The sequence below is a fragment of the Lynx rufus genome, unplaced genomic scaffold (genome assembly GCF_022079265.1).
Source record: "Lynx rufus isolate CCGP_SWC_20201006 ecotype Redwood Valley unplaced genomic scaffold, mLynRuf1.p SCAF_17, whole genome shotgun sequence".
NCBI lineage: Eukaryota > Metazoa > Chordata > Mammalia > Carnivora > Felidae > Lynx > Lynx rufus.
Window position 1 is genome coordinate 51,041,753 of NW_025814831.1, and position 13,744 is coordinate 51,055,496.

The window sequence follows — 13,744 nt, forward strand, 5'->3', positions numbered from 1 at the left end:
CATTGCTGTGTGTCACTTTCTGCATGGCGTTTGCTTAGTGTTAAACAAGAGCAGCTGAAGATTTTTTGATCTCTTTGTATCTATTTCCTTCCCCTTCCTTCTTTCCTTCCTTCCTCCCTCCCTCCCTCCCTCCCTCCCTCCCTCCCTCCCTCCCTTCCTTCTTTCCTTCCTATTTCCTTTTTTTTTTTCAAAGTCTGAAATGCACTGAAATGCAGTTTTCCAGCACAGCAACATCAAAGGGGCTGCCTCCCCTCAGGAGCTGGTACCTAGGCTGGAGCCCAAGTGCTAGGGTCCTTGACCTGTGGCTGCTCTGACTGGTGATCTGGAGAGAGGCGCTGGCTGTGTGTGCAATGGCTCAGTCTCTGGGAGAGGAAGGACACTGGCCCATGGAGTCTCTCAGAGAATGAGTGCAGAAGAAGAAAAGAACATTTGTTGAGAGACAGGCAGACATTTCTCAGGCCCTCTTAAAAGTGAAACAGCCATGAAGGGTAAATCAGATGAAAGGACTGTTCTATTCACTGCTTGAGAGTTAGTTCCTGAGATGAGCTCTTCTAAATAGTTGCCTGATCGTCTGTGTCATCCACAGGCACTGTCATTCTGTTGGCATTGGTGTTCCTTCCCCATTCGTGAGACTAGGGTGTTGATCTGTATTGTTAATGACAAGCCAGGGAGACATAACATTCAGAATGAGCAGGCATCAGGAATATTTATGTGTGTCCTGTTAGCTAAAACTCAGTTTTGTGCTGCCAATAAAATCGGGTGACAGCTTTCTTCCAAGAATTTGTTTTCTTCGCCTGTTATTTGAAAATGTTGAGGTGTCTCAGCTGCACTTGGAAGGCAACAAATAGGACAAAACATAAATATGGCATGGTGTCAGATTCTGAAGACACCCATGATAGCAGCATGACTTGTTTTAAAATGACAAACAAAATCCTTTCCAGAGTGAAGAAAAGAGTGGGTGGGGAAAACCTGTTTCTCTAAATGAGATCAGAAAGTAGACTCCTGTTTGGAAACTTTCCCCCCAAATCCAGGAATGCCTTTGAAGAAAAAGCATGACCTCCTCAGAAAGGGTGCTATCCACACTTACATGGGTCACATGTATATGTCTTGCACAAGGTAGGCACTGAATAAAGTTTTATTGATAATGGTGACTGTATCAGTTTTCTATTCTGTAACAAATTACCTAGAACCTGGTGGCTTAAAACAATAAACATTTATTATCTCACATAGTTTCTGTGGTTCAGGAATCCAGGAGGGGATTTGCTAGGGGATTCTGGCTCAGGGTCTCTCTTGAGGTAATAGTCAGAATGTTGGACAGGGCCACAGTCCTCTGAAGGTGTGAATGGAACTGGAGGGTCTACTTCTAAGGTGGCTTACTCACATGCCTGGCAAATTTGTGCAGGTTGTTGGAAGGAGACTTCAGTTTCTTGTCATGTGGACCTCTCTACAGGGCTGGGTGAGCCTCCTCACAACATGGCAGCTGGCTTCCCCACAGTGAGTGTTGCAAGAGAGACCGCAAGATGGAAGCTGCAAGATATTTCGTGATTGACCCTAGGAGGTCACACTCGATCATTTCTCCCATATTTTGTTGGTTAAAAAAAGAGAGAGAGATTAAGCTTCACCAAAGGGAGGAATATAAAAGAATTTGCAGACATATTTGAAAACAACTCCAGTGGCTTTTAAGATTTGTTCAAAACAGGTTCCTTAATATAAATCCCTCACAAGAGCAACTGTCTTCATCTGAGGATAAAATGTCTCTGACATCAGTCCAGAAAGGCTGTCACTGTCATAGAACAAGTTGATAAGAATGATAATGGACAGTAAGTTATCTTTTCATGGAAACAGATGAGAAGAGAAACCAACATTTTAATGTTAAGTGTAGGAAGGATTCACTCTTCAAATTTTTGATGGTGATGAATTTTATTTGCAGTTGAGTAGAACACACAAGTTTGAGGTGTTTCATTCATAAAGAATGTTTGGGTATGGGGTTTTTAGACCTTTTTATTTTACTCACTGCCTTAAAATCAGGATTCCAGGGGAGCCTGGGTGGCTCAGTTGGTTGATCTTCCAACTCTTGATTTTGGCTCAGGTCCAGATCCCAGGATCTTGGGATCAAGCCCCAAGTTGGGCTCCACACTGAGTCTGGAGACTGCTTGGGATTCTCTCTCTTCCTCTCTCTCTCTTTCTTTCCTGCCCCTCTCACCCACTCATGCTCTCTCTTTCTCTCTCTCTAAAAAAAAAAATCAGGATCCTAATTTAAATCCTCTTTCCCCCTTGACTTATCTCACAACTACTTTTTCTTTTATTTTTAAATGCCTCTGCTTTTACTATTGGGAGGACTATCAATTCCCCAGAATTGATGCGGGGATACAAATGTGATTAGAAATAGGACATGAGGTTGGGTGAAAGAAACACCCTACTTTGTTTCCTCAGTGATTGGGATCTTTTATTTTAAAACCTATTTTTTTTTTCTCCCACCAAAATGTCATATCTGATTTTGATCAAAGGCTAATTCTGAACTTTGGGAACATGAGAGCTTTGCTTCAGTGACTTAGGACTCCATTTTCTCAGCTCCACAGAGAGCTCTGATAACACTTAGGGCACTTTAGCATGCTAGGTAAAAATAATTAGCACATTTTAAAACCAAGCAAAAGATGGTAATTATTATAGAGAGTATTTTATGGGTGGTGAATTAGTCATGGTGATAGATTTCTGGACAAGATAGTATCTTGATGGTACAGTGAGAGTAAATGAATCAGTGTGTATGACAGAATCTTGTAAATGTAAAGGGCTATTACGTACCACTCCAAGATATCTTAAAAAAGATTTTCCAATAAAATAGCTTTCATTGACATAACTTGATCAAAATTTAACTCTTCTCCAAAAAATGGGAGAGGATGATGCTGATCCTTCATCTAACCTGAATCTCATTTTGGGCCTGTTTTCATTGAGGGACACCGTAACTTGGCGGTGCCAGGATAATGCCTATCGAGCTGTGTGACTCATCTTTATTTGAGCTTTAGGGCTGGAAACTGGTAATGGCCGTTCACTTAATCCCAGTTGGTAGTAATATCCTCTTCATATTGGTGTTTCTAATGATCTGTGGAGTGTTCATGCCCAGGCCTATCAGTGACTCCCCCAGGGTGGAGAAGATACTCTTTTGACGTTGGCTGTGGTTTCCTGTTGTCTCCACCAGTCAGTCTTCAGTGACGCTGCATGTGCACGATCATAGTGACAAGTCAGAGTTTCTAACATCTCAGGAAAGTGTCTCAAGGAGCCTGAGTGCAAACTTCATCATGGAAAAATCCTATGCTGGGGCGCCTGGGTGGCGCAGTCGGTTAAGCGTCCGACTTCAGCCAGGTCACGATCTCGCGGTCCATGAGTTCGAGCCCCGCGTCGGGCTCTGGGCTGATGGCTCAGAGCCTGGAGCCTGTTTCCGATTCTGTGTCTCCCTCTCTCTCTGCCCCTCCCCCGTTCATGCTCTGTCTCTCTCTGTCGCAAAAATAAATAAACGTTGAAAAAAAAAATTAAAAAAAAAAAAAAAGAAAAATCCTATGCTAATAGGAATTTTCTCATGGGATTTTCTCTGCTGTATGTTACCAGGGCATCTGAGTAATTCTGATATACGTCACACATGCCCTTAGATTTATTACCCTCAGGCATTTTCCCCTGGCACTTCTAGGACTGACCCATGGAATAGAATGAATGACGATATTGCTGTGGATACTGATGAACTAAATTCAAGGTCGGCATTAGACTTTAATAGATACCCCTGCTGCATAATTAGACTAATCAAGACAGAGATTTAGGGGACTTAGCTAGAACTTGAAAGAACAGCTGTTCAATGATAAAACAAAATTTTCACAGTTTTTTGACGTAAAGGAATCTGTGGTTTACTTTTTTTTTTAAAGCAAAGCACCTGTGAACCAGAGTGGAGGGAGAATTTCGGTTTTTATATTTATGATAATGCTTTTCGCTCTGATCTGCAGCCTGAGCTGAAGTCTTTTTCTTCTTGCCATCTTCTGCCTCCCTCTCTCTTAATCTCTGCTCAGTGCTTGTTGATTTGCATGTATGAATAGTAACACCTACTGATGGGCAGGGCTCAGGAGACGCAATTTGGTTGCCAGCTTCTCCTACTGCCGAGCCCTGTCAGCATCTTGCATTGATTTGGAGTGTAATCAATGTTTCTTGGTACTGCTGCGCCTGCTCCTCCCCAGCTCTGGCTTTCCTCCTCCAGCATCCTTCTCTGGCGTTGGCCTTCCAGTGTGCTGCTTGGAAAAGCTCGATTTCACCCTCCGTGGCTACCAGAGGGATCAGTTGGAGGGCTGTTAATAAGTTCTAGAGAGAAATAGCTCACACTGTCTTTTTTAATCGAATAATTTCTTGCCTGTTTTGTCACTCATCATAGCCTTTGTTTGCTCCAGCTAGGAATTACGGGCCTCTGTAACAGTACCCTTTGAACATCAGCTTGGTATTAGGAGAGCAATGATATGAGCTTCTAATCAAAATTCACTGCATGAAGTTCTGTCTTTTCAATAGGGGACATTTAAAAAACCCAGGAGAGGGGGAAAGCAATAAACATTACCACAATGGGAAAGTCCATGATAATGGTGAAGGAGTCTACTGGAGGAATATTTATTTTCTTTGAGAAAGCAGCCCATTTTTCCAATGCAAGCCCCCTCCCTGCCGTAGCCTTTAATGACTGAAGACACTGCCATTCTATATTAGCTTTCAAAGGGGAAATGCATTTCAGCAGTTCCCAGTGACTGATCACGAAGCTAGTGGCAGCATCTTCCTCCCTGAAAATCTGCCTCCCAGACGTCTCTTCCTCTGACATTTCCTTTCCAGCCCTCCTGCAGCCAGCCAGAATCGCATAATGGGATGATTTGTCAGGAGATTCTATGTAGTCTCAGGGCAAACTTCCTATGAACTTAAGATCCTTTTCCACCTTTGGACACAGGGGAGTGTGGGTTGGGTGGTGAAAGCCCTGTGTGAGATCTGGGGAAAGGGCACGAATATCACTTCTTCCCATTACCACGGCTTTTCATGTTTTACTCACTTATTTTGCTTCTCACATAATGTTTTCAAAATAGCTCTAGGAGCATTGTTTGAAGTTGCAACAGCCACAGGATAATTCACATAAAGTACTTTTTTTTCCTTCCCAGATGTTCAAGCCTGTGTTTGTGTATTTTTAAACCTGTCCATAGTTATTTCAGATGAATGGCTGTGTCTATTTAGCCCCCCTCCTGCCTGCCTTTGGCTGGGTCTGTGTATATGAGAACCTCTTTAAAGATATAAAAGTGTCCTGTGAGTGTTGTCAGCTGTGAAAGCTTTTGTGCAGGCTTCAGTTCCTTTGTTGTATGAACACCACAAGCTTAATATTCCTATAAAATAGGTCTAGGACTTAAAAAAGGCTAGTTTGTCAATCTATTGATTGCCCCAGGCTAAGCAAGCTAATTCCTCAGCACTACCACTGAATGTATTGAACAGGCTGATCCTTCTAGGTCAAATAATTCACATCGCTAAAATAATATTAAGGTTTGTTGCGGCATAAGCCAAATAGCTGAGAAAATCCATCATTATCACCTGATGCCTCTGCCTTTTAATTTATATCATTATAGAAAGATGGAGGAAGGAGAAAAGAAAAGTACGGGGAAATGTATTCAAAATGATCTACAGTGTTCTTAATAAAAATGCCCTTCCTTTATGAGCACCTGAATGGGCATATAAATATAACCAGCAGTGGGAATTTTAATCAAAGCTTTACAGCTTTTTCTTTTTCAAGACTTCGCCTTCATGACCAAGTTAACTTCCAGCTCCGGAGAGTTTCTGGCTTCCTTATTCATCTTGGGAGGACCCTTGCTCGATTTTCGTGTTGGCCTTTTACCAGTTTAAGTTGGACTCCTTTTGTACTCTTCCCCAAACTGTTTTTTTCTTATAAAAATGGCCATTGTGAACATTTCTTAAAACTTTTGAGAATTACTCAGAAAATGAAAGCAACAGATTGGAGATTATCTTATGGATAGAAGTTCAGGGGCAATCCCCATATATGATACTGGTAGGGTGTCTGTGAGCCTTGAACTGCAGACGGACAGAGCGGATTTTTCCCAGCTTTATTGGCTGTGCTGGGTCATCCTCAGATTTTGTCCTTTCTTTAAACAATTCAGAATTCAACCAGATGGCATCTCTATGGCATTCACAGCTTCAGTCAATAAAAAGAGCTGGGAGATGTAAATTTGAAAATGCGACACAGTGTCAGAGGATCCAAGTGTGTTATTTCTTCTTTGAATAACTCTGACTGGCCATGAGTAAACAGAAGGAAACAAACATGAAACTTTCAGGGTAAAGAAAATGTCTGGGCAAATTTGGACATTTACATAATGACTGAACCCAATACTAGGCACTTTATAAAGGTGTCCAAGAAATAGTTATGAAAGGAATACATGTAGGAAGGAATGAAAAAATATACACATTGAAAGGAAGGAGAAAAATAAGAGAAAGGCGACAGGGACATGGAAGATAGAGGCAAGTTGTTGGGGGTTGATTTTCTCATGAGTTGTTTTCTCATTGTTCCTTCTTAACATGATGGGATCTCTGCTTGAGACATTGAGCTGTGTTTATCCCTGGATCTTTTTGTTCCTTCTGGGCAGGTAATTGGCTCACACTGCCGTTACTCAAGGACCCAGCCTGCTCTGACTTCAGAACCTGCCTAGCGTAAGATGTCACAACAGCAAACACACCTTTAAATAGGTTATAACGGTATTACACATTAAAAAAGAATGAAATAAATCATGTAAGCAAGCAGGAACTTTTTCCCATTCTGATAGGTGGAATGACTGAAATGTGTAGGCATCTGCATTTAGACTTTCCTTCTAGCTTAGTGGTTCTCAAAATTAAATCTCAAAATAAGAATTCTGACCCCAGAATTGAATATAATAAATCATAAACACTACTTTGTGGGTGATGTTAATGATAATTTTATTTAGATATAATTTATATATAATTTTTTACATATTATTTATATATAATTTACATAATTATTTACATATATTATACATATGTTTTTTAAAGGTAATTTTATTTATTTTATTTTGCCATAGTCACTGGTTTTAGAACCTAAGTCTCTAACTAAGCGCAACTCCACTGTAGGTTCTCACAGGCTCCAGGAGACAATTTGTATGAAGGGTGGGAGAGTGTTCTGGGGAGAGCACATCTGGTGTCCGTGTGGAAGGGGCAATACTGAATACAGCCCAATGTTCTTCACACAGCTCATTGTTGCGGGGCTTAGCCCTATAGCACTTAAGGGAACAAAATGAGGGGAAATGAAGGGTCCTTTCCCCTTGGAATCTGTGTGAACCGGAATGGATGATAAGACCAAGGCTTGGCACGCATCATCTCACCTCTGCAAGTGGACCGGAAGCAGATGAAGGTGTCATGATTGGGTGGTATTGGAAGCTTTGGTGGTATGCGTTGTAATACGAGATTATAACATCATGGGGATCCGTGAGAGGACATGAGGAATTTGGTAACTGTTACGTCATAGGATGGTGTATCTTTGAGGGGACTTCTGAGGTTAGAGGCAATTTACCAAAGTGGTTAAGGGTTCTGATTCCAGTGACCAACATATTGGGTTTATATCCTAGCTTTGCCATTTAATAATTCTGAATTTTTGGGCAAGATACTGATCCAAGTCTCAGCTTCCTGTATGTAGAGTAGATCATAATTTTATCAGCATTGTAAGGTGGTGGAGATAATATACTTAGAGCACCTGCACATATGGTAGTTATTACTATTATTTCTCTTGTTTGGGACACCTTTCATAAGAAGACACAAGATTTTGAAGTGTTCATCTATCCACCCATAATTTATTGTGTATGTACCACGAGTTGAGCACTAGACCTGGCTCTGAGGATATAAGAAGGCAGTGAGCCGGAAAGTAGGTATGGCTGAACAAAAGCTATTTCATAGAAGATGTGGTATCAGAATACTTGGATTGGATTGGATTGTGACTGTGATTTGGAATAAAAAATTGGCACTATAAAATTGGACCTTAGTGTTCAAGTGAATATTACACTTGAGCAAGATTCAGCGACATTAAACCTTCTGTCATAAAGACAGAGGTAATGGCTCTTTGTGGGCAGAGTAGTAGAAATGCTTCAATTGTTAAGTATTTATATAACCCTTTATATTTGCAATGTATGCACTTTATCATTTCCCAGAAGTTAATGTCTAGAAATATTTCCTAGTGGGAAGAGAATGTTCCCAGTAGGTTCTGGGCCATGCCTAGTGGTTCCTGAGTTTTTGGCCAATATTAAAGGACACTCAAGAAGTCTGTATTAAATAAAGGAGGCAAAGGGCTTTAATATAAAGTAAGGAGAGGTGACAATCTCCCCTTGCTTTTTGAGTTATTTTCCTACAGCCCCAAATCTGAGGGTGTCATGGAGAGTAACACAGTCCTTTGAAGATGCATTCAACTCCTCTTGGCACATTGGACCAGAAACTTGTTCTTAGAGCAGGCATGGCTCAGCTCCATTCCTCCTCTTTTCCATGTGATAACTCTTTCAGGGCTTTCTGTGTTGTGGGGCATAGGGCATGGGGCCATGAAGTGGCCTATAGGACACATAATATGCATGAACAGAGATCAGGGATTAGGACTCATGATACTATGCAGGTATGCAGAGGTTAAACATAATGAAACTGCTTATTTTTTTTTTTAAATGTTTACTTATTTTTGAGAGACAGAGAGAGACAGAGTGTGAGTGGGGGAGGGGCAGAGAGAGAGAGAGAGAAAGACACAGACTCTGAGGAGGCTCCAGGCTCTGAGCTGTCAGCGCAAAGCCTGACGCGGGGCTTGAACGCACAAGCCGTGAGATCATGACCTGAGCTGAAGTTGGACGCTTAGCCGACTGAGCCACCCAAGATGCCCCAAACTGCTTATTTTTTCATGTGAAATTTCTATTTAATGAAAACCACTATTGTATTTTCAACTAAGAATAGAGTTGATTATATTAGTCCTCCAGTTGAATCATAATTTCTTCCCAGGAGTATGGTTTTGCTATCTGGGTGTTACTTCTCTACACTTCTCTACATACACAAATAGTAATTAATATTGTGGGGCCTCTACTTTCCAGCTCAGAGAGCTCAGATGTGCCTAGGTTAGCCCTCTTGGCCAGGTAAGAGCATGGTAGTGCCTCTAGATTTCTAAATCTAGAATAAATGAAATAAATCACACACAGATGATTCCCAGGTATGTTTTTCATTGCTACATGATGTGACCTCCTGTAATGCAATGAGACTTTAAACAAATGTGCCAAAGTATATACATCCAAATAAGGGTTGTGTCCTTCTGATCCTCACTTTGGAAGGTCACACAGTTACTTCAATAAAGCAGCCACTGCTTGAGATATTTCTGAAACTTCTTTTAGGGAGTCCTTTTGAATGTTGACAAATCTTTATTCTTTAAAGGTGGATTTGGTCTTTGGAAATATCTACAAGTCACTTAGAATCGAGCCTGATAAATAAGATGCGTCATGAAATTGGATGGTTCTAATTTTTTATCTAAATAAATGTGATTATAAAGCTTTGCATGAACTTAATTCCCCTGTGTAATTTATACACTGCTCTGAAGGCAGTTCTAGGAACATTTTGGGCGATGGAAGCATGACTGAATATATATGTCCTTTGAGGTGATTACTTTGAAGGATGTCATCAGGAAGTCCACAGAGTTTTATTTCTTGATACTCACACTTTGCATATTACACATTTACACATGTACAGACTGAGTTGGTGGGCATGTTAAATCATCTTTAAACATTTTTGTGGTTTAAAAAAGTGATCTTTTCAAGAGCAATGTGTTGTCTCAACAGCTATTTAAGCAGATTCCTTGCAAAATGTCCCATCTATCAAGATGTCCTGGATTGCTATGTATTAAATTCCCTTTTGACTCCTTTGTTCACATTACTTGTAACTTTTTCATTATGTAAATACAGAAAAATGATCTTGTACATGCTTGCTGCTCTCTGCCCATTTCATATTTATGAGATAGAGAAAAAGTTAGAAAGGAAGTGCTGAATGAGTGAACATTAATAGACTCACATATCAACCTATGTAAAAAATATATTTTTATGAAAATTGAAGTTACATGCTTTGAAGCACAGTACATTGGGGATAATGAAGCTTAAAGCAAAGTTTGAGTTCAGAAATATATGAAATAAGAACACAATAATCCACGGTAGTACAGAAGTCAGAGGTGTAGTATGTTGAAGCCCAGGAGAGTTGAGTTCTCTCCTTCAGGCAAAAATTTCATGCTGTAACACATCCAGGTGGTACTATGGTTGCCATGCGGTGGTGTGCTTTGCCAGCAGTAGAGCCTATTACTGAATTCTCAGGAATTCTGTGAGCCAGTTGATATCATGTAGGTGACCTGAAGTTGGCCATGGCAGGAGTTTATGCCACAGTTATTGGCAAATGTTACAAGAGTGATTTTTCCCTCTGTGAGAGTTGGTTGTGAAACATTACTACAACACTCCTAGTTGTATGTATGCTTCAGTTTTACTAGTCTTCACCCTCCATTTGGAGGAATTTTAGTTAATTATAATGCCATTAGCATGTGCATAATCCTCAGCACTTTCTACTTTTGTACGAAGGACCCTTGGAAACCAGGGTTTCTTACGTCAACAGGAAAGCAAACTGGTTACTGTGTTCTGTGGCATTGTAAGAGAGGGCTATTGTGAACAAGTCCCTGAGATTTTCTAGAATTCTTAGGTTCAGCAAAGATAAGATGCCACTTGCTTTCTTCAGCTCAAGGAAGTTGTGAGGATTTATAAGGATAAAAGATTAAAAATTGGCTATAAAGTAATGATGCTCATTTGCATAAATCAGACACCAAGAAGCCCCATGACTTGATCTTTATCCCTTGCTTGTAGCATGACTATGACGCAATATGAATTGTTAAATCCATAGACCAGAGCTTTGACTGCTGACTGAACGTTGTCTCCTTCGACCATATCCCTTTGGGAGGCAGTGCACGTGTTTGAGTGATGGTACTGTTGCCCAGAATATGTTTTGATCTTCTTTTGGAGCCAACTTCAGAATCACTTTACAGACCAAACAAGGGAAGTCATTTAATTATTTTAGAGTCACAACTCCTCTTGTACTCAGAACGGTGTTACTTGACAAGATGATGCTTTTATTTATCAGGGTAGGCCTCAAATGACTTGGGTGCAGTTTTGAGAAGATAAACCTGTTAAAAGATACAAATTTACCATCACTAGAGATAGCTAAAAAGGGGGAAGAGGTAGAAAAGAGGGACCAGATACTCTCATGCATTGTTTAAGAGGGTATAAATATACACACCTCTTTGGAGGGCAATTTGGAAATGCTTATCAAGTAAAAATGAACTTGACTTCTGACCCACAATTACACTTCTTGGAATTTATTCGACAGACACACTCCTAAAAGCACAGAAAGAATCTTGTACAGAACATTTACTGCAACAGGAAAAGATTAGAGGAAACAAATATCCAACAATAGGAGACAGGTTAAGTAATTATAGAGCATTCATAAACTGGAACACTGTTCCATCATTAGTGAGAATGAGGCAGAGCTGTATGTATTGATAAGGAACAATCTCTAAGATATTAAGTGTAAAAACTAGGTACAGAAGAGTGTGCTTCAACCTTTGTTAAAAAAGGATATGTGTATGTATTAATTTATAAGCTTGTAAGCATTCTGTATCTACATGTCTGTATTATCTCATCTCTAGAAGAATTTGAAGAAACAAGGTAGAGTACTGATTCTAGGGAAGGGAACTAGGAAACCAAGAGAAAGGTTGAGAAGTAAATAATTTTTCATTGTGTAATCTTTTCATTTTTCATAAAACAACATTTTCATAAAACAACACACATTTTCATAAAACAACAAAAACAGAATAAGTGTCAGGCTAAAGGTGATTCTCAATTCCTACAAATTTTAAACGGTGGCAGTACTGCCGTTTAAACAAATAAATTATAAGTGTGCTGTGAACAGAGATTTGCCACTTGCAGGGGCCTAAGATGCTGGAATCTAAATATACTGACATGTTTGTTAAAGAAATGTTTTGTTACTTGGGCGTGTCGGTGGCTCAGTCAAGTAAGCTTACAACTCTTGGTTTCTGCTCAGGTGGTGATCTCAGTTTGTGAATTTGAGCCCTATGTTGGGCTCTGCACTGACAGTATGGAGACTGTTTGGGATTCTCTCTCTCCCTTTGCCCCTCCCCCACTCATGCTTGCTTTCTCTCTCTCTCTCTCTTTCTCAGAATAAATACATAAAACTTTAAAAAAAGTTTAAAAAAAACTTAAAAAAACCCCAGACACATAGACCAGTGGAATAGAATAGAAACCCCAGAATTAGACCCACAAAAGTATGGCCAACTAATCTTTGACAAAGCAGGAAAGCATATCCAATGGAAAAAAGACAGTCTCTTTAACAAATGGTGCTAGGAGAACTGGACAGCAACATGCAGAACTCGACCACTTTCTTACATCATTCACAAAAATAAACTCAAAATGGATAAAGGACCTGAATGGGAGACAGGAAACCATCAAAACCCTAGAGGAGAAAGCAGGAAAAAACCTTTCTGACCTCAGCCACAGCAATTTCTTACTTGACACATCTCCAAAGGCAAGGGAATTAAAAGCAAAAATGAACTATTGGGACCTCATGAAGATAAAAAGCTTCTGCACTGCAAAGGAAACAGTCAACAAAACTAAAAGGCAACCAACGGAATGGGAAAAGATATTTGCCAATGGCATATGGGACAAAGGGCTAGTATCCAAAATCTATAAAGAGCTCACCAAACTCCACACCTGAAAAACAAATAATCCAGTGAAGAAATGGGTAGAAAACGTCAATAGACACTTCCTTAAAGAAGACATCCAGATGGCCAACAGGCACATGAAAAGATGCTCAATGGCACTCCTCATCAGGGAACTACAGGTCAAAACCGCACTCAGATACCACCTTCATGCCAGTCAGAGTGGCATTCTGTGTCTCCCTCTCTCTCTGCCCCTCCCCCGTTCATGCTCTGTCTCTCTCTGTCCCAAAAATAAATAAAAAACGTTGAAAAAAAAAATTAAAAAAAAAAAAGAAAATAACTAGGAAATGAAGCTAACAGTTTTAATATTTTAATGTGCTAGCTCTTTAAGAGATGCTAAGTATTTCCAAGGAGAGCTAAACTGTAAATCATAGTCTTTAGCTTGCAAAAGTATATTGAATAGGCTAAAGAAAATGATCTGTTTGATAATTTCTAGTGGAATCTGAGATTTGAAAGCATTCACGTTTTCTTTCAAATATTCACATCCCAAAAGGTCTTATCTGATTTCTGCTTGTTTTCCTTTTTTTCTATTAATTTTTTTAAAATGTTTGTTTATTTTTGAGAGAGAGAGACAGAGCATGAGTGGGGAGGGGCAGAAAGAGAGGGAGACACAGAATACGAAGAAGGCTCCAGGCTCTGAGCTGTCAGCACAGAGCCTGACGCAGGGCTCGAACCCACCAGCTGTGAGATCATGACCTGAGCTGAAGTCAGACACTTAAGCGACTGAGCCACCCAGGTACCTTTGTTTTTATTTCTTAATTTTTCCCCAAGTACTCAGAAAAATGAGTTTTGAAAAGTTTTCAAATGTTACTGTTCAAAGAACAGTACTAGTCACTTGGTTTTTTCCTTCTTTGCCATTTTGTCTTATCATCGTTCTCCTCTTTGTTTACT